We start from the raw sequence: 24,883 nt of genomic DNA on the forward strand, positions 1-24,883 counted from the left end.
TTTAAAGCATTACAAAAGTGCAGAAACACAATCAATACACTGAACAGCTCAGGAGAGTAAGCTGCTGTATTCAGGTAAAGTCAGAACAGATGTGTCTTGAGTAATCACCTGGTCAGGGACTCCACCACTTAGGCACAAGGGTTGAAAATGAGTGGTCTCTGGAGGAAGGGAACGGAGATGAGTAAAGTGAATCTTCTGGTGCAGGAGGACCAGAGAGGTCTTCAGGGTGAGAGAGATGTCTGTAGGTAGCTCTGTGGAGTCTGGTTGAGACAATTGTAGGTAAGAGTCAACATTTTGAACTGGATGCGAGCCGAGATCGGGAGTCAGTGGAGGGAACTGGGAAGTGGAGTAGTGTGTGCGAATCGGGGCAGAGAGAATACCAGATGATCCGCAGAGTTCTGGATGAGCTGGAGCGGCGGGTAGTAGTTGCAGGCAGGCCGGCCAGGCGGGAGAGAGTCAGGGTCGGATTCTACATATGTTGTTGAGGAAGACTCGGCGGGTGCGTGTCAGAGATGTGCCGGGAGTAGGAGAGAGCAGGGTCAAGGGTGACTCTAAGATTCTCATCAGAAAAAAGGAGAGTGTGGCGTAATGATACTTACACTCTCTTCTGCTATGGTTGTCCACCGTATGTGATGTTTGGGTCTATAGCACAATAACTCCAGACTAGCACTACCCACCAGAAAGTACAGCTACAGAATAGGCTAGTGAAAACTTAGCTGTGCTCACAAAAACAGTGTATTGTCTTGGTAGTGGAAATGAACACATAAATTGTTTATTATGTATCAATTACAGACTTATGATTAAGACCTGGATTTATTTATTTATTTATTCTTACTAGGGTGCAGCATTTTCTTAATTAACTGCACTTGATTAACAAACCAGATCAAGATGTCTGCTGGATGCTGTAATAGCCTTGCGAGTAATCTGAGATCTGTTAAGAGCATTTAAGATGTTTACAGCAGTAAGCTTGTATTTTCCTGTAAACAAATTAAGCAGCTTTCAGACACCATTACACTTCCACGGCTAGATGTGTTATCTTCAATATCTGAGGAACCTAAACTGTTAAAGACACACATGTTTTATTTGTAATTATAAAGTAACCCATTACATAATCTAGTAAATCTGCACCAAAATAAATTCAGTCATCCATCTAATCCTTACCCATCAGCAAAATGAACTGCTTGCATAAGCCGCATCTTGGGTATAAACTCTAGGTGAGTTCATCAATAAACTACAACCTTTTCTTTTCTGCAGGAGACAGAGGGTTATAATCACTCGCAATAATTGTCCTGGAAAGACAACCTCATATACAAAGTTTTCAGACCTTTCATTTGAGACGATGTTATAATGTGATTTATAGAGCTGAATATATATTTTACCGTAATTCTATTTATACTATAGTGATACCTATTCATAGTTTGTTGAATAAGTATCAAGTTCTCATTCGAGTTAAAATATATTTATGATACATACGTAAGAGGATATTAAATATGATGATTGTTATTTTTCAAAGTAGTTCACCATTACATCTTTACATTTTGTATTCATCAGTTGTGACTGGGGGTTATCATCTAAAGATAAGCAAATATTTTCCCACACTGATTTCCTCTGAGCTTTGTTTTTCTCATTCAACTAGCTGAATCCATTTTCTTTCAGACTTTGCTGCACCCACCTACAGGCCCACCGTCAGGGGGCGTCAATGGGTACAGATGACCCCGGGCCCAAGGCCCAGGGGGGCCCATGCAAAGGTCTATGGTTGACCCTTAAATGGGATCAAGTACAACAATTTACTTACTGACTTTTATCACTGAAAATAGAATGTATATGTATTTACATGATAAATAAATGTATCATTATCATTAAAACACATTTTAACTTGTCATGTGATACCCCATCCCCCCGCTGTCATTGTGAAAATGGTGCGGTCACAGCACTTGTCCAGTCAGATGTGCGGAACACACTGTGCACCGAGCGGCTCCTGTGAAGCGGGACTGACCAGCGAGTCAAAATGCCTCAGTTTTTTTTTAAGTTGGAATTTTAAGTCATAGCAATTAGTAACCAGTTCTACTGTTTGACTGAACAATAAAACAGAAAAGTCCTCCTACTTTTTCAGAATAGCGGAACAAAGCCACGCCCCCCCACGGTAATACCGATCACCATTCTTCAACGGTATATCGATACCAAAAATCTGTCACCGTCACAGCCCTATACTCTGATACATTTGTATCAAATCAAAATAGTTAAAATGTATAAAACCTTCTGGATAGTGAGCCACATGCTGAAGTAAGAACAACTAGTATGACACCGAAGGCAATGTGACAGAAATGGACTTGCCAGCATTACTTTTCTTTCTTGTATGGCAAAATAATCAATCACCTGAATAAGACTGAATCCACACAGACCCTGTGGGACACCAGATAGAATTGCCTGTCCACATACCTGCATTGGACATTTCTCTGTCTGTAACAATAAAATATGTAATTGATTGTGCCTTATGAAGAAACATTCAGGTTATGTTACATGGCTTTATACCGGGTTTCCCACTATCTCTAGTCAATACATACCCTCTGAAAGATGTCATACCATCTCTTCTGGCTGGGAGCAGCTCTGTTTCTTGCATCAGCAGGGCAAGCCCCTGTCCTGACAAATCGCCATAGGCGGGACATCCACTCCCCGTCCCCCATGGCCTTGTGTGGTTTGTTTGGACATCATCTAAAGCCAACAGGATGGACATATCAGACTTCCACTCAACAAACCCAGTTAAATAAATCTATAATATCAGCTTGAGTGATTTCACTCATTTTCACACAGCAGTGGCCAGTAGTGGGCCCATAACAAGAGACAACAATAGTGTTAGCTAATAGAAAAGCATCTGTCATTACTGCCTTCAGTGCTGTAGCCATAGTGTAAAGTGGCCAAATGATAAGCTGCCCAGTCTTTGGCAAGATGGGCACTGGCTGTGGTTTCTGTTCCAACAGAGATCTTGCTTAATTGAACCTTCATTGAAGTAATCAATCATTTCTTAATCAGAGCATTTTCATTATTTTAAACAGTAGGGGGTTTAAGTTAAGTATAGAATTGTATGAATAACTTATTAAAGAAGCAACTCTTTTTTACACAATTTGAAAAGTACAATCTAAGCCGGTTGTTAATTCAATGGAGTAATTGAAGGTCCGGTTGAACAGAAAGCAGCAGGTCGCTGCTTCAGATCGTCCTGCAAATAAAAACACTTTGGTCTGGATATCAAGTAACACATTGCCGGGCCAGACCTCGAACCCGGATCCTCTGGATATTTAGAAAACATGTAGTTCCTGGTACAGCCACAGCTCTCAGATAAACACGGCATCGCATGAGATGAGTGACAGCAGAAACAGTGCACAGTTAATAGCTCTTCCGCATTAATGCTCCATTGCTATAGTAGCTCAGCTGGAGAGCATCAGGGTGACGATCCGGAGGATCTGGGTTTGAGGCCTGGCCTGGCAATGTGTTACTTGATATCCAGACCAAAGTGTTTTTATTTGCAGGACGATCTGAAGCAGCGACCTGCTGCCTATATTAATAGCCTATACATTTAAATAATCATGGACATCTACCTACTTATTTCTATAGGCCTTTTTTGTATAACTGTATTTATTTCAATGTTTCTGTATATATTCATTCTTTGCTCTGTGTATTTATTGTTGGCATGGATTATCCTCAGCCCCGCCGTCAGGGGGGGTCAATGGGTACAGAAGACCCCGGGCCCAAGGCCCAGGGGGGCCCATGCAAAGGTCTATGGTTGACCCTTAAATGGGATCAATTTATTTACTGACTTTTATCACTGAAAATAGAATGTATATGTATTTACATGATAAATAAATGTATCGTTATCAGATGTGCGGAACACGCTGTGCATTGAGCAGCTCCTGTGATGCGGGACTGACCAGCGAGTCAAAATGCCTCCGCAAAGGCAAAAATCAGGGGCTTAAAAAAGAAAAGCCAGGGGACAGAGAGGGAAAGTAAATGAAAGACACAGACTGGACCCAGGTGTGCGCAGTTTGATTGACATCAAGCACAGCCCCGGGATGACAGCCTTCCCTCTGTCTTCACAGCCATTGGATACAATTATTGTATTGACATTTTAGATCTGTTTCCAGTGAGATATTATTGAGTTTATATAGTGACTTTGCTGTTGTAAACATTACTGTTGCTGCTCTACAAATAACATTCTAGTATATATTTTTTTAAAGCAATTATTTAGTAATATTGATAAAATCCTAACGATACCCATCCCTACTTATAAGGCAATTATATTGCAACCTGCTGGTATTACTAAAGCTTGCAATTAGCAAATTGTTAAGCCTAAAATCAGCAAGAAAAGAATCAGACTCATCCTATGATATCACCCTCTCACTGGACTTGCCATCCTCTCCATTGAGAGAAAACTGGTCCAAAGACTGGACTTCAAGGACATTATCAAAGACGTTCCTGCAGAAAAGCCAGGCGACTTGCATTTTGGACCTAAACAGTGAGTGAGTAACACAAGGATGGGTGGGTGGTGATGGTGGTGGACGGTGCTGGAGTGGGTGTAGATGAAGGCAGTGCCGCGGGAAGTAGGGGTTGCTGGTTTGTTTTGGCCAAAAATAAATAAATACAATAAAAAACATTAAGAGTAAGACAATGTTCTTTATTAGAATATTAGTTTTTCGTATCCAGGTTGGCAGTGAGCACATAGTCAAAGTGTGTTGCACCCCCCCCACCGTGGATGAGGGGGCCCAATTTGGAAAATGTTGTCCCCCTGTCCATAAATCCTGATGGCGGCCCTGCCCACCTAAATAATCTGAATCCATTTCTTCCTGCAAAACACATCTTCCTCTCATGTGCCAGCTGAGGAATGTCTTAGGTTGTTCTTTAGGTAACCCTTCTACATTTTGAACTGACTAAGGTATTTACCAAGCTTGAGCTTATTTGAGCTGCCCACCTTATTTACCCCCATACTATCTCCTCTGGTGACCTCAATCCATCCCATCTATAAGGCTATGTGGAAATCTTAATTAAATCCTACTTAGAAGGGAAAATTAATATTATATCCTATTCAGTATTTCAGGATAGGTTGAAAGAATGCAGTCCTTATTTTTTGTAAAATAGGGGGGTGCTTTATCCAAAGTGCTCGAGTGGTTTATTTAAGGAGACATACAGTAATTAAGTATTTATCTGAATACAAACTATTTTATTTTGTGTATTGACACAACACTGGGAAACAATTTTTGTATCCAAAGTAATGTCACTGATTACTAGTTTCCATGTGGATTTTATAGCATAGTAGCCACTCAAAGATACATGGTGCATGGTGCCATACATCTCAGTAGGTTTTTCCTGTATTTTGTAATATGCATATTTATGTTTAGTGAAGGCTTTGATGTCAACTTTCAATATGAAATGGTTGAACTTTAAGTATGAAATGGATGGGTATGTTCAAACATAATGGTAATGAAAAGCACTTTTATTTCTGAAAAAGCTAAATGTTTGACCTTTAAATTACATCCAAACTTATTAATGGTGTGTTAATAAAACATACATTTTCCCCATATGTTCAGACATTATAAATGTAAAATTCTGTTCCAATATATTTGCTTATAAATCATTTATACTGTGACATTTGCAACCCCTAAACTAAATTGTTGCCACAAAAATGCTTGAGTTTAGTTTTATAGTTAATGAGAATGTAATATTTTTTTGTAGTTCAAATTAAACATATTGTAATTGCTAATCCTGCATGATAATAATTTTAAGGAGAGAAATATATACTTTATGGCCTCTCTAAGGAGAAAATGTCACAGAGTTCGGCAGCTGTATTTATTGCCAGTGAAGTGTGCACTATTTATCACAGTGTTTCTTTCAGCAATTGTAAATTCCATTACCAGCTCTCACTTATGCAGATATATAAAAGCTCTGACCACCTGTGTTTATGAATACTGAAATTGCTATGTTACAAATACTGTGCAAATGTGGTGCTCACCAGGTCTTTTATGGTCAATATTGTACCAAGAATACACAGAATCCATGCTTATATAACAAGCATCAATTTTGTGGACTCATAAATTGACTCATTGCTCATGATAGTTTTTCCATTGACCATTTTCACAAGTTAGACCGTGTATGAAAAAGCCATCCATACACATTTTCCTATTAAATAAGGGTTTTCCATTACATTCTCAGTATATCTCTTTCATTTGCAATGTATTTAAGGACCATACCATTCAAATGACTTTATGGGGGGTGATATTCTCTTTCAGTTTGTGTGTTTCTTTAAACAAAATAACCCTTTGGGATGCAGGAGACTTATTTGAGTTTTCTCTACCTATAATAAAAGCAAAAAAAAGTTACCAATCATAAATATAATTCAAATATAATTCAGTGTATTGATTAGAAGCTGGTTTTAATCAAGGGAGATGCATCCCTGGTAGCAATAAACATGTATTTGCATTACCAATTAAAAAGAAGGAAAATCCTCTGGGAGGCTTAAGAAGATTTTCAGACTATGTTGTTGATTAAAACAGGATCAACGAAACATGCCACTGGTGTGAATGTGAATCATTCTGTAACATGAAAGACTGTTACTGTTTTTTTCATAGATTAAGACCATTGCAAATGAATAATGTCTTTCTTATTCAGCGTACTAACACTGTTTTATGCATCTATGCTGAAGTGTGGATTATTTGTAAATTGATAAATCATAAGTGTTTAATAGTTCCTGAAATACAAATGAACTCTGTGAGTAATGAGTATGCAGTATGTGAAGGAGAAATCACCAGCTTTAATCACTATTAGAGTCAATATTTTAACTAATATTTAAATGTATTTGTTCCTTTATTTGTTCATTTTTGTAGCTTCATATCTCAGTCGGGTTCTACAAATCCAGATTTTGCTTTGTATATCATGTTTTGAGAGGTTCAGTATTTCTCACTTAAGGTTTACAGGGTCTTGAAATAGCAGTGAATAACAACAAAGAGAAAGTGCACCAAATCTGTGGTTTGAAAACAAAATGGCACTAACAACAACTTGTAGAAAACCACCATTCATTCTGAAGATCAATATTTGAATACTACTACCTAAAATGTGCTTCTTGAATACACTTCCTCACTGTCATTTGAAACTCAATTCAACTTAGTCACAAATATGTTTCAATCAATGACTGCAGACATTGGGGGACAGGTGGGTGTTGAGGCTTTTCAAATCTGATCCCCTTTATAAGACATGTAGGGTATTTAGTATTTAATAGGGTCAAATACAATTATTTAACACTTTTTCTTTCTTTCCATCTTTCATTTTCCTTTTCTATTTTTATTTGTTTATTGATACTCAGTTGTTTCGTCCTTATTCAGTACTTTGAAATGATGCCTCAACTGTCTATTTTCTTATTGAATTATTGATGATTCCCATGCACCTTTACAAAATGAGCTTCGTCTAGCACTTTACACTCAGCCCCATTTGCGCCTGGTTGGATTTCTTATATGTGCAAGTGTTTATTATGGACATTATAAGGAGTACAGGTATGTGACACTTATCAAATGAAACTGGACAACCTGTACTATAATATTCTGCATAGTTGATCATGATGAATATACAAACTATATTACACCACTACCATTTTTTTTTTACAAAACAAAATGCATTTTTTGTTGAACTTTGTGACATTTTTCCCTCCATTAAAGTCTAGGGAAAATCTTTTATTATTTAGATTTTTTTTGTTGAAATACCACTCATGTAGAAATGTTGAGACGTCATTGGGTGAAAATACCATAAGAAATGAAGGAATAATGTGCATTTGAACAGAACTAGCCTAAGCGGAAAAGTTTAGAGAAAATGTGTAACACAAAATACTCCCAACAGGGTCATTTCTCAATTAGAAAGGTTAAAAGCATGTGGGGCCACTCAAATGAAAGCATACAAACTACAGAATCAGTTTCTGCATTGTTGATCATTATTAGACACACTATATTGCAACACTACCACCTTTTTTCCAAGATAAATAACAGCATAATTATGAATTATGACATTTCAGGATTTTATGAAAACAATTTCAATGTAAACTTATTTTTCTTACAATTATCCCTTAAAGTACTACTAAAATACAACTGCATGGAAATTGGATAAAAATGGACGGCGTTATGATTTTTTTATGTATTAAAAATAGCTCCCGAGTAAATGTTTGCAAGTCAATTACTCCACACAGCAACATCCGATCTTGATGATAGTCATGTTTCTAGCTATAATAATGCCAGCGTTATTTATAGATATATCTCAACCCTCCGGCGGGTTGAAAACAATGAGTGTAAAGAGCTAGTGGCTGGGATAGCTAACCTGTGTGTTTGTCTGGTCTGAGTGCTGGAGAGGTGATGCAATATTAAATGTTAATAGGTAAACTGGAGGTGTAAATGGGTGCTATAGTGAGGAGTACGTTGACTGGAAGAAAATCAACACACTGTAAGTGAAGCAAACTAATTAAGGTTTGCTCTTTTGATAGTTCAATTGAGCATGGCAACTGAAATGATTAGCTTTTGAAAGATGCTGAATATAATAAATAACAAGTAGGTCTCTCTCTGATATCACTTCCCATGCACAGATCTCATGAATTGTGGGTATTTGTTGTTGTTGTTTTATTTTATTTTATTTTCTTGAACTTGGAATGTGTTAACTATGGGTTTAATGCAGGCTTTGAAAAAATAATTTTTCAAGGTGATTTAATTGAAGCATTTCGTGGATGTGCAAAAGGTTATATTATGATAAAGAAGTGTTGGTACAGAATTGTGCTGTTATGGTAGATACAGCAACATCTTAATAATAAAGGGTTGGTTCAAAGCTAGTGGGATAATTAACACTACCAGGAAGTACTAATCAGTTCTGTATGTATTTATGTTGACAGGCATTACTTATATGTGCAATATGTGTCACTCATGATTTTTTTAAGAAAATATGGAATGTACACCTACACTGACTTACAGAATCAACTTTGCGTTACTTCTTATCAAAAGCACAAATACACTAACAGACGCCCGAACACACACACATTATTGATACATTAGCATAGGTGGTCAGTTAATAGAAATGCAATTTCTTGTTTGTTTGTTTTTCACAAAAGATAAAAACAGAAATAAAGAACAGAAATAAAGGGAATGGGCTGACAGGTGCTAGCATATCCGAAAGCCGATTCTGGAAACAAAATGGAAGAAAATAGTTCAGTAAATCCTTTAGAGGTTGTTTTTGTTCTCAGCAGGTATTGCAGACACAAAGGAGATATTGTCATCTGCAGCACTGGGGAGAATTTTCACTGCTGTTTAAGTAAGCAAATTAGAAAAGGTACGGATGGTTCTTGTGACAAGGTGCTATAGTTAAAAGAAAATAATTGCTATAATATCAGTGAAGCTTGTGCATGACTTGAATACTGTTTGCAGTGTATGGAAATATACAGATTTACTTTATTGTCTTCATAAGAAGGCCACAGTAGAGTAGTGCATCATATGGGGTTCTAAAAACTGCAGTTTGCAATCTGGCACTACAAAACACACACACTCTGCAGAGTGACACTGATGGGCTGCCTGCCCAATTTGTAAATGACAGAGAAGTAACAGAACTCCAAGAAATTCAGAATATAAAGTCATGCATTATAGATTTACAGTGAAGTTATTTATTCCCTCACAAAACTGAGAAATGTAAATCACCCAATCAATGTGAAAGAGTTTATCACCGTCTGCCTAATCATTTGCTAATGACGACTATCAATTGTCTGCCTACAGCATGTACACCATACGCTACAGCAATTAGAGCTAACAACCGCCCGTGCACGCTGAAAGTGGTTTAGTATTGAATCCCAGGTTAATTCATTGATTATGCTGCACACTGAATTGGATGTATTCCACATCATCAGTCTTGTTTATTTATTTATTTGTTCATTTTGCTTATTAAAAACATCCAGTGTCGGTGTCTTTTTAAGCTTGTCTGATTTGCTTAATGCCTTTTGTGCTGGTGCAATAAATAAATAAATACATACATACATACATACATTTCGTGAACACAATTTGTTTAAGCCCATTCTAATTGGAAAAATTGCAAAACATATTGAGTATGTGATATGCATGAGGAATAATGGAAATATATATCCTCATCAGAATTCAGATAATAATAATAATAATAATAATAATAATAATAATAATAATAATAATAATAATAAATTACAAAAATATTGTTAACAAATCAAAAACAGTCTTATACAAACATGCATGTAATTTATATTTTGATAGTACTGCACAGTTGCTATTAAAATAACATCATAAGTAACTCTCCTGCTGATTCCACCTTTTGGTGACTTAAATGCTATTAATAACAAGCCAGAAGCTGACCCACTGATATGAAAGCTTTAGGGAGATCTTTATAAGATTGAAACATTGACCCTTAGTTATTGCATTGGCTTAAAAATAGCAGAAAACATGTGCAGGAGTTGATTTCCACTAGGATTTTGTTTTATCTTTTTCTGTACTTTATTTTATGTTTTAATAAAATGCTGATCAAAACATTCATAATTATCTGACTAGCAATGCTAGACGTTATTGTATCGAAACTGTTCTAGCACATGATTTCACTCCAGTAGGCCGATACTCAGTGAGTTTTCATGACATGATGTGAAATACTTTTGTTTGTTCTTGGATCCATTTATTTGTTTCACTGTCTCTTCTTGTTATTCCAAACATGCACCTTTCCTTGCTCTTTTGTTGTTGTTTCCAGTTTCTGTATCATTTTTGCATTTATTGACCAGGTTTCAGAGCCACAAGTGGGTACTGGTAGTAGGCATTGATCAAATATTTTTCTCTTAAAGCAAATGGGTAGATCTCTGAATTGCAGTACAAGGTTTCTCAAAATACAATTTATCAAATATAATTCCAGACAAGTGTCCGAATCTTTTCTTACAATTTTTAAATAGATACATTTGTGCATAAAACTTCAATGTTAATTAAAAATGATTGATGCTTTCTCTCCGGTTTATTTTATTTCCCCCGATACCCTTCATTTTTGTGATAGAAGAAGACTTGTAGCCTTTAGATTAAAGCCTCCGCATAGCTACATATCAATAAAAACATAGGGATGCTAAAACATTATCAATATTACCTCAATATATTTAAAGTAGACATGCATTCCATTGATTCGTGCTTTGAAGATACTAGGCCCTTACAAGAACGGCATCCTTTATAGAACATGTTTCTTCAATATCTTTCCCAGAGCAACTGTCCTGGCAGGTTTGGTAAATGGATAGAGCCTTGACCAAATGTGTGGAGGTCACAAGGGGTCAACACCAATATCCAAACTCGACAATCACCTTGGGAATCTCAATGTTATCAGAGCCAATAGGACCTTGGCTTTAAGCTTGCCCTGATATCTCATCCATTAAGTATATACTTGTATAAACAGATTTTATATATATATATATATATATATATATATATATATATAATGCTTAATGACAAATTAAAAGCTGAAATTTGATTTGTTTCTGTACCTTGCTTTATTATTATTATTATTATTATTATTATTATTATTATTATTATTATTATTATTATTATTATTTCTTACCCAGGACAACTTACACTTTACAAAATACATATTTCAAAGCATTACATAGTGCAGTAATAACAATCAGTACAAAATACCATAAGCACACTTCATACTACAATGAGCTAACAAGTGCAGGCATAATACAGTTTAGTCCTAAGTATGTTCTAGAGGGGGGGGGGGGGGGGGGGGGGCTAGGAGACATTGCAGTAAAATGATAGAAGTGTTAACAATACATAAGTAAGCAGGATCATAGTTTAATAAGAAAGTGCTCATGAGCAACCATCCTGAGCAGCCCAGGAGATTAAGGGCTGTATATCACTGAGTAATGTACCACTGGGAATTAAGACATTTTACAATGTACATCTTTTTAGTAATATTTTACAATAATCTATCCAGGAAGCACACATTTTAGTTTGAAGACATGAGTCAGTTGTTCACATCACAAAAAGTAATTTTATCTTTGGCAGTTACTTGAATTCAATATTTATTTTATATTTAACTCTAACTGTGTTTCTGTGCGAAATATGGACTCATTTTGACGTTGACTATATTTAATGATAATGAAAGCATTTCTCAATACCCTCATCTTTGACACCCATTTTAATGAAGATTGTAAATTAATTTGTGAGCAAAACTAATAATGTAATTGCAGAGCATTTACTGTAAAAAATATTTCTCTCTCCTGAAATGAAATTGCTATGCTGCTTGATATGATTGTATCTACTGTGTTTTATTTCACAATCTAAACCACAACTAATGAATCAACCATTTCTCTTACATTTTTACATTGAACCATATTTCTGATCCAGATTCTTTCCAATCTCTCTTTCTCTCATGTTATATTTCAAACACAATATCATTAGAAGCAGGAAAAACATATTTGTTTAACCAGTTTTATCAAAGAAAAGGGGTTTAGGCTCTGTTGATTATACGAAATCAGAGTCAATATAAAATAAAAGCTACTATGTAATATGTTGCTATGAACTAGTAAGAACAACAATATTGAGTTAATGTGTTATAATGGACTTTAACTGTCATAAAAATGCATTTATTAATTGGTGCCTCTAGTTTCCATTTTCAGATCAATTAACATGCACTGTTATTTTGTGTTACTGAAATGTTACATAAACACCTCATTATCTGAAGAACATGACTGAAAAACATTTTTTTTCTTTAAATTCTTCAGAAGTCCAGAGATGGTCATTTGATATCTATACAAATGTTTGCCTCTGGCCAAACTGTAATTCGAAGCTTGCACACATGGGATCTCAGGATGAAGGACTTCTCCTCCGAAGAAACACAAGGCAACCAGCTAGATTTTGATATGCTGAGATCACTTTTTTTGTGTGTAAATAGCTTTGTTTTCTTAGTAGCATTATTTGAATGATAATTCAAGAATGGAATACTGATATGATTTATTATAAAGTATGCAAATATATTCTAAAACCTTGATATACAATTTTTTTTTTAAACAAAATAATTCATTTTACTGGCGTAGATGCTCACACCAGTGAACAGCATTGTACATTTCCAGATATTGCAGATTTTGCCACTGGGGGGAACCACTTACTATATATCATGTCTCTTCTGACATTTTTCCTCTGTATATAAGGTTACGGAGCTGACAGATGTGTCAGCTTGCCTGCAGAGATGTCTGTGAACAATATCTCTCCAAGAAATGCATAGCACTTTTGAGGTTTTTCTATAGACATGAATGTGTGTGACTCAAAGTGGCTAAATCCAGAAAGTCTGTTGACAATACTGATGTACACTCCACAGCCATGTGTGTTATTTTACAATTACCTTCATTCAATACAATTTTTGTTTAGAATATTGTTCCATTTGATTTGTCCACTGCTGTTTTGTGATGTCGTCCATAAGTTATTTTCTTTAAATAAAATAAATAATGATTTATTTTAATTGTAAATTATGCTATTATGTGAATAATAGGGATTTCCCGGTCTCCTAATCCATTCACAAGTTTAGCATAGACTACAAAACAAAATAATAGATTTTTTAATCATTGATTTTACAGATAGCATACATTAATAACATTCTCAATTTGAGAGCCAATCTAAGTTAAAAAAAAAAAGCTTTTGAAGTTTGTAAATAACTTGTCTTTCATATCTCTTAATTTTTATCACTGGCATGAAAGATGTAGTTTCCTTGAAATGAAACAGCTTGACAGAGACAATAATAGCAACAGATGCATGAATAGAATTTTATATTAATTTGTAGAAACAGGTCTTGACCTCACCTGAAATCATTTATATTTGATTAAAACAGACTTCACCCTGGGAGATGAGTAGCAGAGGCTTCTCACATTAGACAGCAGCAGCTGTGACAGACATGGCCTCTCTGGTGTCACATCCAATTGGTTATGGCGTTAGTACAAGATCTTAGATCTCTTGTTTAATTTATTCAAATTTAAATGAAAGACAGAGAAAAATATTGAAAGAGCATCAGATTGGATTGGCTGCTCAATTGGATTCAGGTCAGGTGATTGACTTGGCCATTGCAAAACATTCCACTTCTTCACCTTAAAAAAGTCTTGGGTTCTTTCGCAGTACGCTTTGGGTCATTGTCCATCTGCACTGTAAAGCGCCATCCAATGAGTTTTGAAGCATTTGGCTGAATCTGAGCAGATAATATAGCCCTAAACACTTCAGAATTTATCCTGCTGCTTTTGTCAGCAGTAACAGCATCAATAAACACAAGGGAACCAGTTCCCTTGACAGCCATAAATGCCCATGCCATAACATGCTGCACAGATGAGGTGGTCTGCTTCAGATCATGAGCAGTTCCTTCCCTTCTCCATACTCTTCTCTTCCCATCATTCTGGTACAAGTTGATCTTTGTCTCATCTGTCCATAGGATGCTGTTCCAGAACTGTACAGGGTTCTTTAGATGTTTTTTTGTCAAACTCTAATCTGGTCTTCCTGTTTCCTGTTTCCATCTTGTGCTAAACCCTCTGTATTTACTCTGGTGAAGTCTTCTCTTGATTGTTGACTTTGACACAGATATGCCTACCTCCTGGAGGGTGTTCTTGATCTGGCCAGTTGTTGTGAAGGGTTTTTTCTTCACCAGGGATAAGAATTATTCTGTCATCCACCACAATTGTTTCTTGTGGTGTTCCGGGCCTTTTGGTGTTCCTGAGCTAACCAGTGCGTTCTTTCTTTTTAAGAAATTACCAAATAGTTGATTTGGCCACACCTAATGTTTTTGCTATCTGTCTGATTGTTTTGTTTTGATTTCTAATGCAAAACTAAAGGAAAACACCCCAAGAACAAGCAGGAACTAAAGACAGCTGCAGTTCAGGCCCGGCAGAGCAGCACCAGGGAAGAAACCCAGCATCTGGTGATGTCTATGGGTTCCAGACTTCAGGCAGTCATTGACTGCAAAGGATTTGCAATCAAGTATTAAAACTTACAATTTAATTCATGATTATGTTAGTTTGTCCAATTACTTTTGAGCCCCTAAAATTGGGGGGACCACATATACAAATGGGTGTAATTCCTACACCGTTCGCCCAATGTGAATGTAACTGCCCTCAAATTAAAGATGAATGTCTACACTTAAATCTTGATTGCTTCCTTTCAAATCCATTGTGGTGGCGTACAGAGCCAAAATGATGAGAATTGTGTCACTGTCCAAATATGTATTGACCTAACTGTGTGTGCATATATATATATATATATATATATATATATATATATATATATATATGTGTGTGTGTGTGTGTGTGTGTCTATGTGTTTCTGACACAATATGGAAAACAAATTGCGAAAGCTGTCAGCAGATGGTGCTCTATGGGTAGAAGAAGCCTTCTAGCATTTCTGATAATTTAACATGTAATTTATCATCATTCTTATCATCTGTCTCCAAACCCAGAATGAGGGCAGCAGCTTGTCATCCACAACCATCATTTACTTTTGTGTAAAAGAATGTCAGTTTCCATCTCAAGCTCTGCTTCATGGGGGTGGGTAACAAGCAGGCCTGAGAGAATGCCTTAAACAAGGGGGTTATAACAAACCCATTGAGGACTGGCTGACAGTGTGCAGCACTGCAGCTATTTATTGTTCTGCAAATGCTGCTTTTATGTTATACATCTTTACATTAATGCCAGTTAAGCAAGGTAAATGAACTAAATGCCAACTTAAGTACACTATATAATAGCTTAAATATTCTGTTCAAAGTGCTGAATTAAGCAAATCATGTTTGCATACAATAAGATCTGAGTGATCTCAGTTAAATTAAATAAATCCTATGTTATAGTTAATGATTTATGGCCCCTCTAATAGTACAGTGTGTACACACTTTGTATGTAATCTATGTGTGTGTGTGTATATATATATATACATATATATATATATATATATATATATATATATATATATATATGTGTGTGTATATATCAGCAGCCTTTATCGGACCACTGATGGATGAAGTCCTCCCCAAGATGATTTCACATGCATGAGTTAATTTCCTCTGATGTACAACATCTCTTTTCCAGGTCATGCCCAAAAAGTTTATAATTTCTTCTTCCAATCTTTTATGTGGTCTTCTTCTATGTCTTTCTATATAATGTTATTCTTATAGAGTTTGTCAATATTAAAATATGTATTGTATTATTTTTTATACATTATTGTGTTCACCATCGGTTCTGACTGGGGCAATAATAAATCATATTTATTCATATTTTTCTTGCTGATGTTTTACCCATGTGACCTTAATGTGAAGTACACTTCCAAAGCCTCCCGATTTATTGCTGTGATTAATTTCATATCATTCCTGTCAACTTGGCATAGCTGTATTGGTAGTCAATTATAGACACGGTTATAATGATTTCCTTCAAAAGTCTATGACATGTTCATGCTAAATGCGTCATTTTTGCAAACCACAATTCACCTGTGGTTAAAGAAATATGGTTTCCTGTTTATGCTATATACTTCATGTATAAAATGATAACATTTTGGACAACAATGATAAAATATTTGCACATTAATGTATTCCAAATTAATATTAGTATTCCAAATTTCTTCTGATCTTCTGACTTTTTTTTTTTAGTTTCTTGAGTCTGCATGCAAAGCTTCTAATATAATGTGAACTGAGATTTGGGTTGTAAAGTGTATTAGTTAAAAGCTTCTGAATGCTTCTGATACTTAAAAGGTTTCCTAGGTGTGTAACATTAATGTAATTTTTTAATATGCTTCACGTGTGTATGTGTGTGTCATATAGCCTCAAGCGACTGAACCCTTTTCTGCAGCTGCTGCAATTAATGGAAACTTCCAAATTAGGTTCTTCTGTTAATTACACTTGAGAGTGAATGCTGTTGCGCATCATCCCACACTTCTCATTCTGTCCTCTTCTGCTTTGACGACTTAACCTGTCCAAGAATTGTCAGATTTGCTTCAAATCTTGGAGGAATACATGTTGGAGGTCAAAAGGAAAATCAGAAAGGGACATTCTACTCTGCAAGAGTTATGCTTCTTAAGTGCAAGAACACACAAGTAACATGAATAGTTCAGATTAATCAAAAAGCAAAATATTGAGTAACCCATAATTATTGCATTACATGATGCTAAAAGGGGAACATGATGTGTGCCATTTAAGAGCATCCAATCCATTACAGCAGACTACCACAATTCAGGTCTTGGCAGCATTCCCAAAAAACCTCCTATGAAATGCCAACCATGCTTCTGTGAAGGCTTGTCTAGGGTTATTCTCCATTCACATTGTCCACTTAAGGCCCCTGGTTCAGTATTGACAGTGCAAACATGGCTAAACAGAGGCATGTGTATTTATTTCATATTTCTGATTAGGTTTCTATAGCACAGCATGATTTTTATTTTCAGTATGCTCAATATTCATACTTTTTATTGTACAGAGTGTTCATCCTTTCTTGAAAATCAATATACGGTGAGGGAAAAAAGTATTTGATCCCCTGCTGATTTTGTACGTTTGCCCACTGACAAAGAAATGATGAGTCTATAATTTTAATGGTAGGTGTATTTTAACAGTGAGAGACAGAATAACAACAAAAAAATCCAGAAAAACACATTTCAAAAAAGTTATACATTGATTTGCATGTTAATGAGGGAAATAAGTATTTGACCCCTTCGACTTAGTACTTGGTGGCAAAACCCTTGTTGGCAATCACAGAGGTCAGACGTTTCTTGTAGTTGGCCACCAGGTTTGCACACATCTCAGGAGGGATTTTGTCCCACTCCTCTTTGCAGATCCTCTCCAAGTCATTAAGGTTTCGAGGCTGACATTTGGCAACTCGAACCTTCAGCTCCCTCCACAGATTTTCTATGGGATTAAGGTCTGGAGACTGGCTAGGCCACTCCAGGACCTTAATGTGCTTCTTCTTGAGCCACTCCTTTGTTGCCTTGGCTGTGTGTTTTGGCTCATTGTCATGCTGGAATACCCATCCACGACCCATTTTCAATGCCCTGGCTGAGGGAAGGAGGTTCTCACACAAGATTTGAGGGTACATGGCCCCGTCCATCGTCCCTTTGATGCGGTGCAGTTGTCCTGTCCCCTTAGCAGAAAAACACCCCCAAAGCATAATGTTTCCACCTCCATGTTTGACGGTGGGGATGGTGTTCTTGGGGTCATTCCTCCTCCTCCAAACATGGTGAGTTGAGTTGATGCCAACGAGCTCGATTTTGGTCTCATCTGACCACAACACTTTCACCCACTTCTCCTCTGAATCATTCAGATGTTCATTGGCAAACTTCACACGGGCCTGTACATGTGCTTTCTTGAGCAGGGGGACCTTGCGGGCGCTGCAGGATTTCAGTCCTTCACGTCGTAGTGTGTTACCAATTGTTTTCTTGATGACTATGGTCCCAGCTGCCTTGAGATCATTAACAAGATCCTCCCGTGTAGTTCTGGGCTGATTCCTCACCATTCTCATGATCATTGAAACTCCACGAGGTGAGATCTTGCATGGAGCCCCAGACCGAGGGAGACTGACAGTTAATTTGTGTTTCTTCCATTTGCGAATAATCGCACCAACTGTTGTCACCTTCTCACCAAGCTGCTTGGCGATGGTCTTGTAGCCCATTCCAGCCTTGTGTAGATCTACAATCTTGTCCCTGACATCCTTGGACAGCTCTTTGGTCTTGGCCATGGTGGAGAGTTTGGAATCTGATTGATTGATTGCTTCTGTGGACAGGTGTCTTTTATACAGGTAACGAGCTGAGATTAGGAGCACTCCCTTTAAGAGAGTGCTCCTAATCTCAGCTCGTTACCTGTATAAAAGACACCTGGGAGCCAGAAATCTTGCTGATTGATAGGGGATCAAATACTTATTTCCCTCATTAACATGCAAATCAATTTATAACTTTTTTGAAATGCGTTTTTCTGGATTTGTTTGTTGTTATTCTGTCTCTCACTGTTAAAATACACCTACCATTAAAATTATAGACTGATAATTTCTTTGTAAGTGGGCAAACATACAAAATCAGCAGGGGATCAAATACTTTTTTCCCTCACTGTAGATTTTATTTTTTGGAAGTCAATAATATCTGTATAGGTTTCTAAAATTTTAATTTCTTATATGTAATTATTATTATTATATTGCATGTTAACTTTGTGATTATGTGTAACTCTATAATCTGTTCCTATTGGATATGCTAAGGTAAACACATATTTAATCAATTCAAGTTAATTCTAAATAGTTTCTAGGATTTATTTTGGAAAAAGACGTTTCAATCCTCTGAAAATGGTGTCATTTTAATCTTAATAAAACTAGCCATATGTACCAGCTGCATTGCCACCTCAGGGTGCAAGTAACATCAAACCAGTGCAATCAAATGTTCCTCTTAATCCTGGTTAATCCCCAGTTGATACAGGTTATGTTTTTAAAAAGCACCATATGTGAGTGAAAGCCAAATTATCATTTAGAGATATGTTTAATTAATTAAAAAATATCTTCAAATATTTCAAGATATCTGCAAATCATTTCGAGATATCTTCAAATCACTTCCTGTATGTACCCCACGATTATCACTTCCTGTTAACTTGTTCATTCATGTCTATGTAACTGAATGAGGAAACAGGAAGTGATAATCTCAACCAAAATACAGGAAGTCATTTACAGATACCTCTAAATGATTTGCAGATATCTCAAAATGAATAGGAAGTCATTTGCTGATATCTCTAAATGATTTGCAGATATCTCAAAATGAATAGGAAGTCATTTGCTGATATCTCTAAATGATTTGCAGATATCTCTAAATCATTTAAAGATATCTTCAAATCATTTAGAGATATCTTTAAAAAGCACCTTATTTAGATATCTCTAAATGGTTTGCAGATATCTTGAAATGCATTTTTAGATATTTATAATTTGGCTTGCCATACTGTGCAGGCATGCACATCATATGTTGTGCTTATTCAGGCTCTGATGAGAGCATTTGGTTTTCTCAGACCAGATTGATAATGCCACAGCACTGCTGGGTACAGAGAATTACATCAGTGCTCTTCCCAGCAGTTTCTAGAAATGTGAATGCTTGGAATACATGGTAATCATATTATCAGGATATCATCATCAGTTTTTTGATGCCTAATTTTTCTATACAGTAAAATGATGGGCTGTGCGTGAGTTAATTTGTAGGTTAGATGTCTACTCTGTATTCCCGATCTACTTCCATGAGCTGCTTCCCTTAAATAATTCCTCCAAAGAAAGTAATTTTAATTAGTTATCTCAGTCAGATTCTAGTTAGATTATACTTGATTTTGTGTTTCAGATTTTTCTGTTCCTTACCTTAGATAAAGCAAGGTTGTTATATAAAAAGGAAAATCATGTATCATGTTAGTGTGAGTGAAAGTACTATTAGTCTTACTATTTATTCAGAATTACAACTAACAAACAAACTTAAAGGGCGCATGTTACAGACCAGTTTGGCAGGTGAATAGCAGTGGCTGTGTCCTGTTTTGGAACTGAAAAAAATCCTAGACAATATACAGTATTACATTTTCTGTAACTGTAACATATTTTCAATAACCAATATTTATTTGTTTTTTAATATATTATTTTTTATAATATGTAGATCACAACATCAGTAGTGCATGCCCTAGTTAAACTACCTTTAAGTTTCTTTATTCTGGAATAATAAATAAACAAATACATTATTTAAAAGCAAAAGGTTTGTGAATGTATTTTTCCTTGACCTCCCGTGTTGATCTGTGATAATGACATATCACATCCCAGCAAAGAGCTTTCCTCTGTTTTATAGTGCAGTGGAAGTGAAAGATGAAGCATCACCGTCACTGGTTCTCTAAATCACTCACATAATGTATCCGTCACACAGGTAACATCAGCTGCAGGTCTCCAAATTTTTCAACAATCAATGTATCGGTCACCAAAAACTAAAACAAAAACTTAAATACACTGACAGGTTGAAAATATGAGTGCAGTCAGGGACATCATTGTTTGTGCATCCCTCTAAATCAGGAACTATGTGCTTTAAATTCTTTGTGCATAAAATGCTAACTTGCATAATCACAGGGAGCTGATCTTGGATATAAGTTTTGATATATATATATATGTATATACAGTAACGGTCAAAAGTTTTAGAACACCTCGATTTTTACAGTTTTTATTGATTGATTGATTGATTGTACTGTTTTTATGCAGTTTAATGTCTCGATGTTTTCTTTCTACAATGGAAATCAAATATTGTTCAGAAAGTTCTTCCCAACACTGTTGCAGAAGTTCACACAAATGTGTTGCACTTGTAGGCTGCTAGTTCTTTCACCCTTCTGTCCAGTTCATCCCATGTTTTTGTGTTATTATCTTGCTGTAGGATGAAGCCCTGACCAACTAGGCATATACCAGAGGGTATTGCATGGCGCTGCAAAATACTGTTGTAGCGGTTTTGGTTCAAGGTGCCACTCACTCTGTGCAAGTTGCCAACTCTGGATCCAGCAAAAGAGCCCCATATCATCACGCTTCCTCCTGGTGTCAAACACTGAGGAACCATCCTTTCATCTACTCTACGGCGTACAAAAACCCTGCGTGATGAAGCGAACATTTCAAATTTTGATTAATTAGTCCATAAGACCTTCTTCCAGTCTCCAGTAGTCCACTGACCGTGCTTCATGGCCCAGGCAAGCCTCTTTTTCTTATTTTGCCATCTTAGCTTTGGCTTTCTTATGGCCGCTCAACCTGTCAAACCTGCAGCTCGACATCTTCTCTTCACAGTTGAAACAGAGACTTGCTTACTGCGACCAGTGTTAAGCTGTGATTGAAGCTGTTTGTCCTGTGAGCCGCCTATCCTACAAGCTGTTGACTCTCAGAAACTTGTAAAATTGAAAGGGAATCTACCTTTCCAGAAACTTAAGTTCAGTTTGCAAACCAGTGAGTGCTTCCGAGAGCTTAGGGGGTGACTCTGGTTCCTCGTCTTCATCTTCTAATCCCTCTGGCTCTTGACTTGCACTGGTAACGTTTTCAATTATTAGTCATGTTAGTCATGTGCTCATGAGTAGGACAGCTGTTGTCCCCATCAAGATTTGACTGTGACCCCTCTTTCTTTATGAACTCTGTCAGCATTTGTTCAGCATTGGCCAAGTCATCTTCTGTGAAGTTTTCATTACTGTATCTAACCAAGAACTGTTCAGAAGCAACAACATCTTCTTCCGTGAAGCCCTGGAAGTCATTCTCTTCATCATTCTCACTTTCACTGGCTACTTGATGGATCTCACACTTGTTGTACCAAGGATGTTTCTCCAGCATTTTGAAATGCACGTTTTGGTCACGCTTTCCCAGGCTTCAACATTAAAGTAGAACATTTTCTTCAAGTGAAGTAACGGAATCATCACTATTGACTATTTGTTATATCAAGGTCTTATGGAAGTTCATCTTAAATGTAGAGATGATCCCCTGATCAAAAGGCTGAATCTTTGAAGTGGTGTTTTTTGGCAAGTAACTCACTCGGAATTGTCATCCCTGCTTATTAGATCATCAGCCTGAGGGTAAGCAGGGCAGTTAACCAGTAGCAAGATAGTTGGTATCCAGTCCTCGCTGCCATAACTGTTTACGTACATCAGGGACAAATTGCTTGTGAAAACAGTTTTCAAAAATGTTGGAAGTTTTTGCTGTCATAGGCAAATGGCATAGAGTTAATCGTCACATGATGAAAGCACTGCGGTAATTTAAACTTTCCTATGCAAAGTGGTTGCAGTTCGTGATTTCCTGCTTGGTTTAAACAGAAAAGTATGGTCACTCTATCTCTCATTTACTTGTGTTCTTTGAGCTATGTTCTTACAAGTCAGTGTAGAATTTGGTAACATCTTATAGCAAAGGACAGCTTAATCTGTTCTGGGTTGTAGCTGCCCTCTTCTATGATTTTGTGAAGCTGAACAGGGTAGCAACACGTAGCTTCGTCATCAGCTGAACGAATCTCACCTGATATTGCAGTCTTAGTTATGACGTCACTTTTTGAAGCACGTTATCCATCTATTACTGGCACTGAAATTTGTGGACTCATTTCCATGAAGATCGTTGTGGAATTTTTTGGCTTAGGTTTGTAGATGAGGTCCAGACATACAGTAAGAACATAAGAACGTTTACAAACGAGAGGAGGCCATTCAACCCATCATGCTCGTTTGGTTTCCATTAATAACTAAGTGATCCAAGGATCCTATCCAGTATGTTTTTGAATGTTCCCAAATTTTCAGCTGTGGAGTTTGTTCAGATTGTGACGCCTCTCTGTGTGAAGAAGTGTCTCCGTCCGTTTTCCGTCTTGAATGCCTTGAAGCCCAATTTCCATTTGTGTCCCCGGGTCCGTATGTCCCTTCTGGTGTGGAAAAGCTCCTGATCAGGGGTGTGCCTTCGGATCGTTTTTGAACAAACCACTGGAATACAGCTGGATAAAGCTGTTGGTCTTGAGCTGCCGCAAAAGTTTTCTTAGCAGTTCATCACTTGTCTCTACAGACTTGGCAACATCACAAAGTTTCTCCTCTTCTTCTTCCATCCACACACTGTAGATTAATTCACTCAAAGCTCCCTAGCCACCTGAGTTTGCTGGACTCCGGTCTTGATTCTATCAAGAGCAGCATTTTTTTTCAACAGTAAACTTCTTCTTCTTCTTCTTCTTCTTCTTCTTCTTCAGTTTTTTGAAGTTTCAGACACTTACTGATTACTTATGCATTCCATTATTTTCTGTTTTGTATTTGTAATTAATTTAGAACAATTTATAGATTATATTTTTCACTTTGACATTATGGACATTTCCTGTGTTGATCAGTGTCAAAAACTCCTGATTAAATCCATTCTTATATCATGTTGCATCACAATGACATGTTTAAAAGTCCAAAGGGGGTGAATACTTTTGAGAATCACTGTATATATATATACATTTTCATCATCATCATCTGTGTATATCGATCCACTGCTGGATGAATAATCAACAATAATCAACCATATGATTTTGACAGTGGTAAAACTGTAATAATATGTCATATAATTGTGCAATGACATCAAATTAGCCTTTTGGGAAATGAAAAGCACCACAAATGTTGAATCACATTTTTGTTTTCCAGGAGGAATTGTCTGAAAAGTACAGGAGATGTTTTTTCTTGTTATTTTCTTAAACCCAGGTGTGACTTCCTTTGGCAGCAGTACCGGCTCCGAGTTGACACATTGATCTAATAAGTGTTTGAATGAGTACCTTGGGTATTGCTGTTTAGCTGAAATGTCAACAGGTTGTCTTTCAGCAGACTGGGTTTATGCATTGAAATATTTGTCAATGCTTGTCAGATATTGCTTTCACTATGGAGCAAGTGAACATATACAAATATACAACACTATGAAAAGTGCAGGAAAATGAAAACCACCAAACTCTTAAGCTGCATAAGTTACAAAACAAAGCTTTCTTTTCATCAAGTTTCAACAACTGTTTATTTGCAAAGTGTGTACAAACTCTGACCTGAAATCTAAACAACTTGTAGGCCTCATCAGCTTTAACTAATATATTTTACTTAAACTGCTAAATTGTTGATACATACTGTTAAATAACTATCTTTGCAAGATAAGGTAGCAATTTATTTCAGTGGAAGGGAAAAGACATTTGGTGGTGCTCTTCTGTTGCCAAACTAAAAGTAGCTTCTGCCCCAAGGGAATACGTTTATTCCTGTAAAGCTGATGGCAAGGGCTGGCAGCTTGAACAATGCAAGAACCAAAGAACCAAAAGAACTAAAGAATCACATTGTAAAACAAAAATCTACATGCATGCTGCCTTACAATGCCTCCCTAACAAGATTAACACGTCATGATAGCTCTGCT

This window comes from Amia ocellicauda, chromosome 1, assembly GCF_036373705.1.
Source record: "Amia ocellicauda isolate fAmiCal2 chromosome 1, fAmiCal2.hap1, whole genome shotgun sequence".
Taxonomy (NCBI): domain Eukaryota; kingdom Metazoa; phylum Chordata; class Actinopteri; order Amiiformes; family Amiidae; genus Amia; species Amia ocellicauda.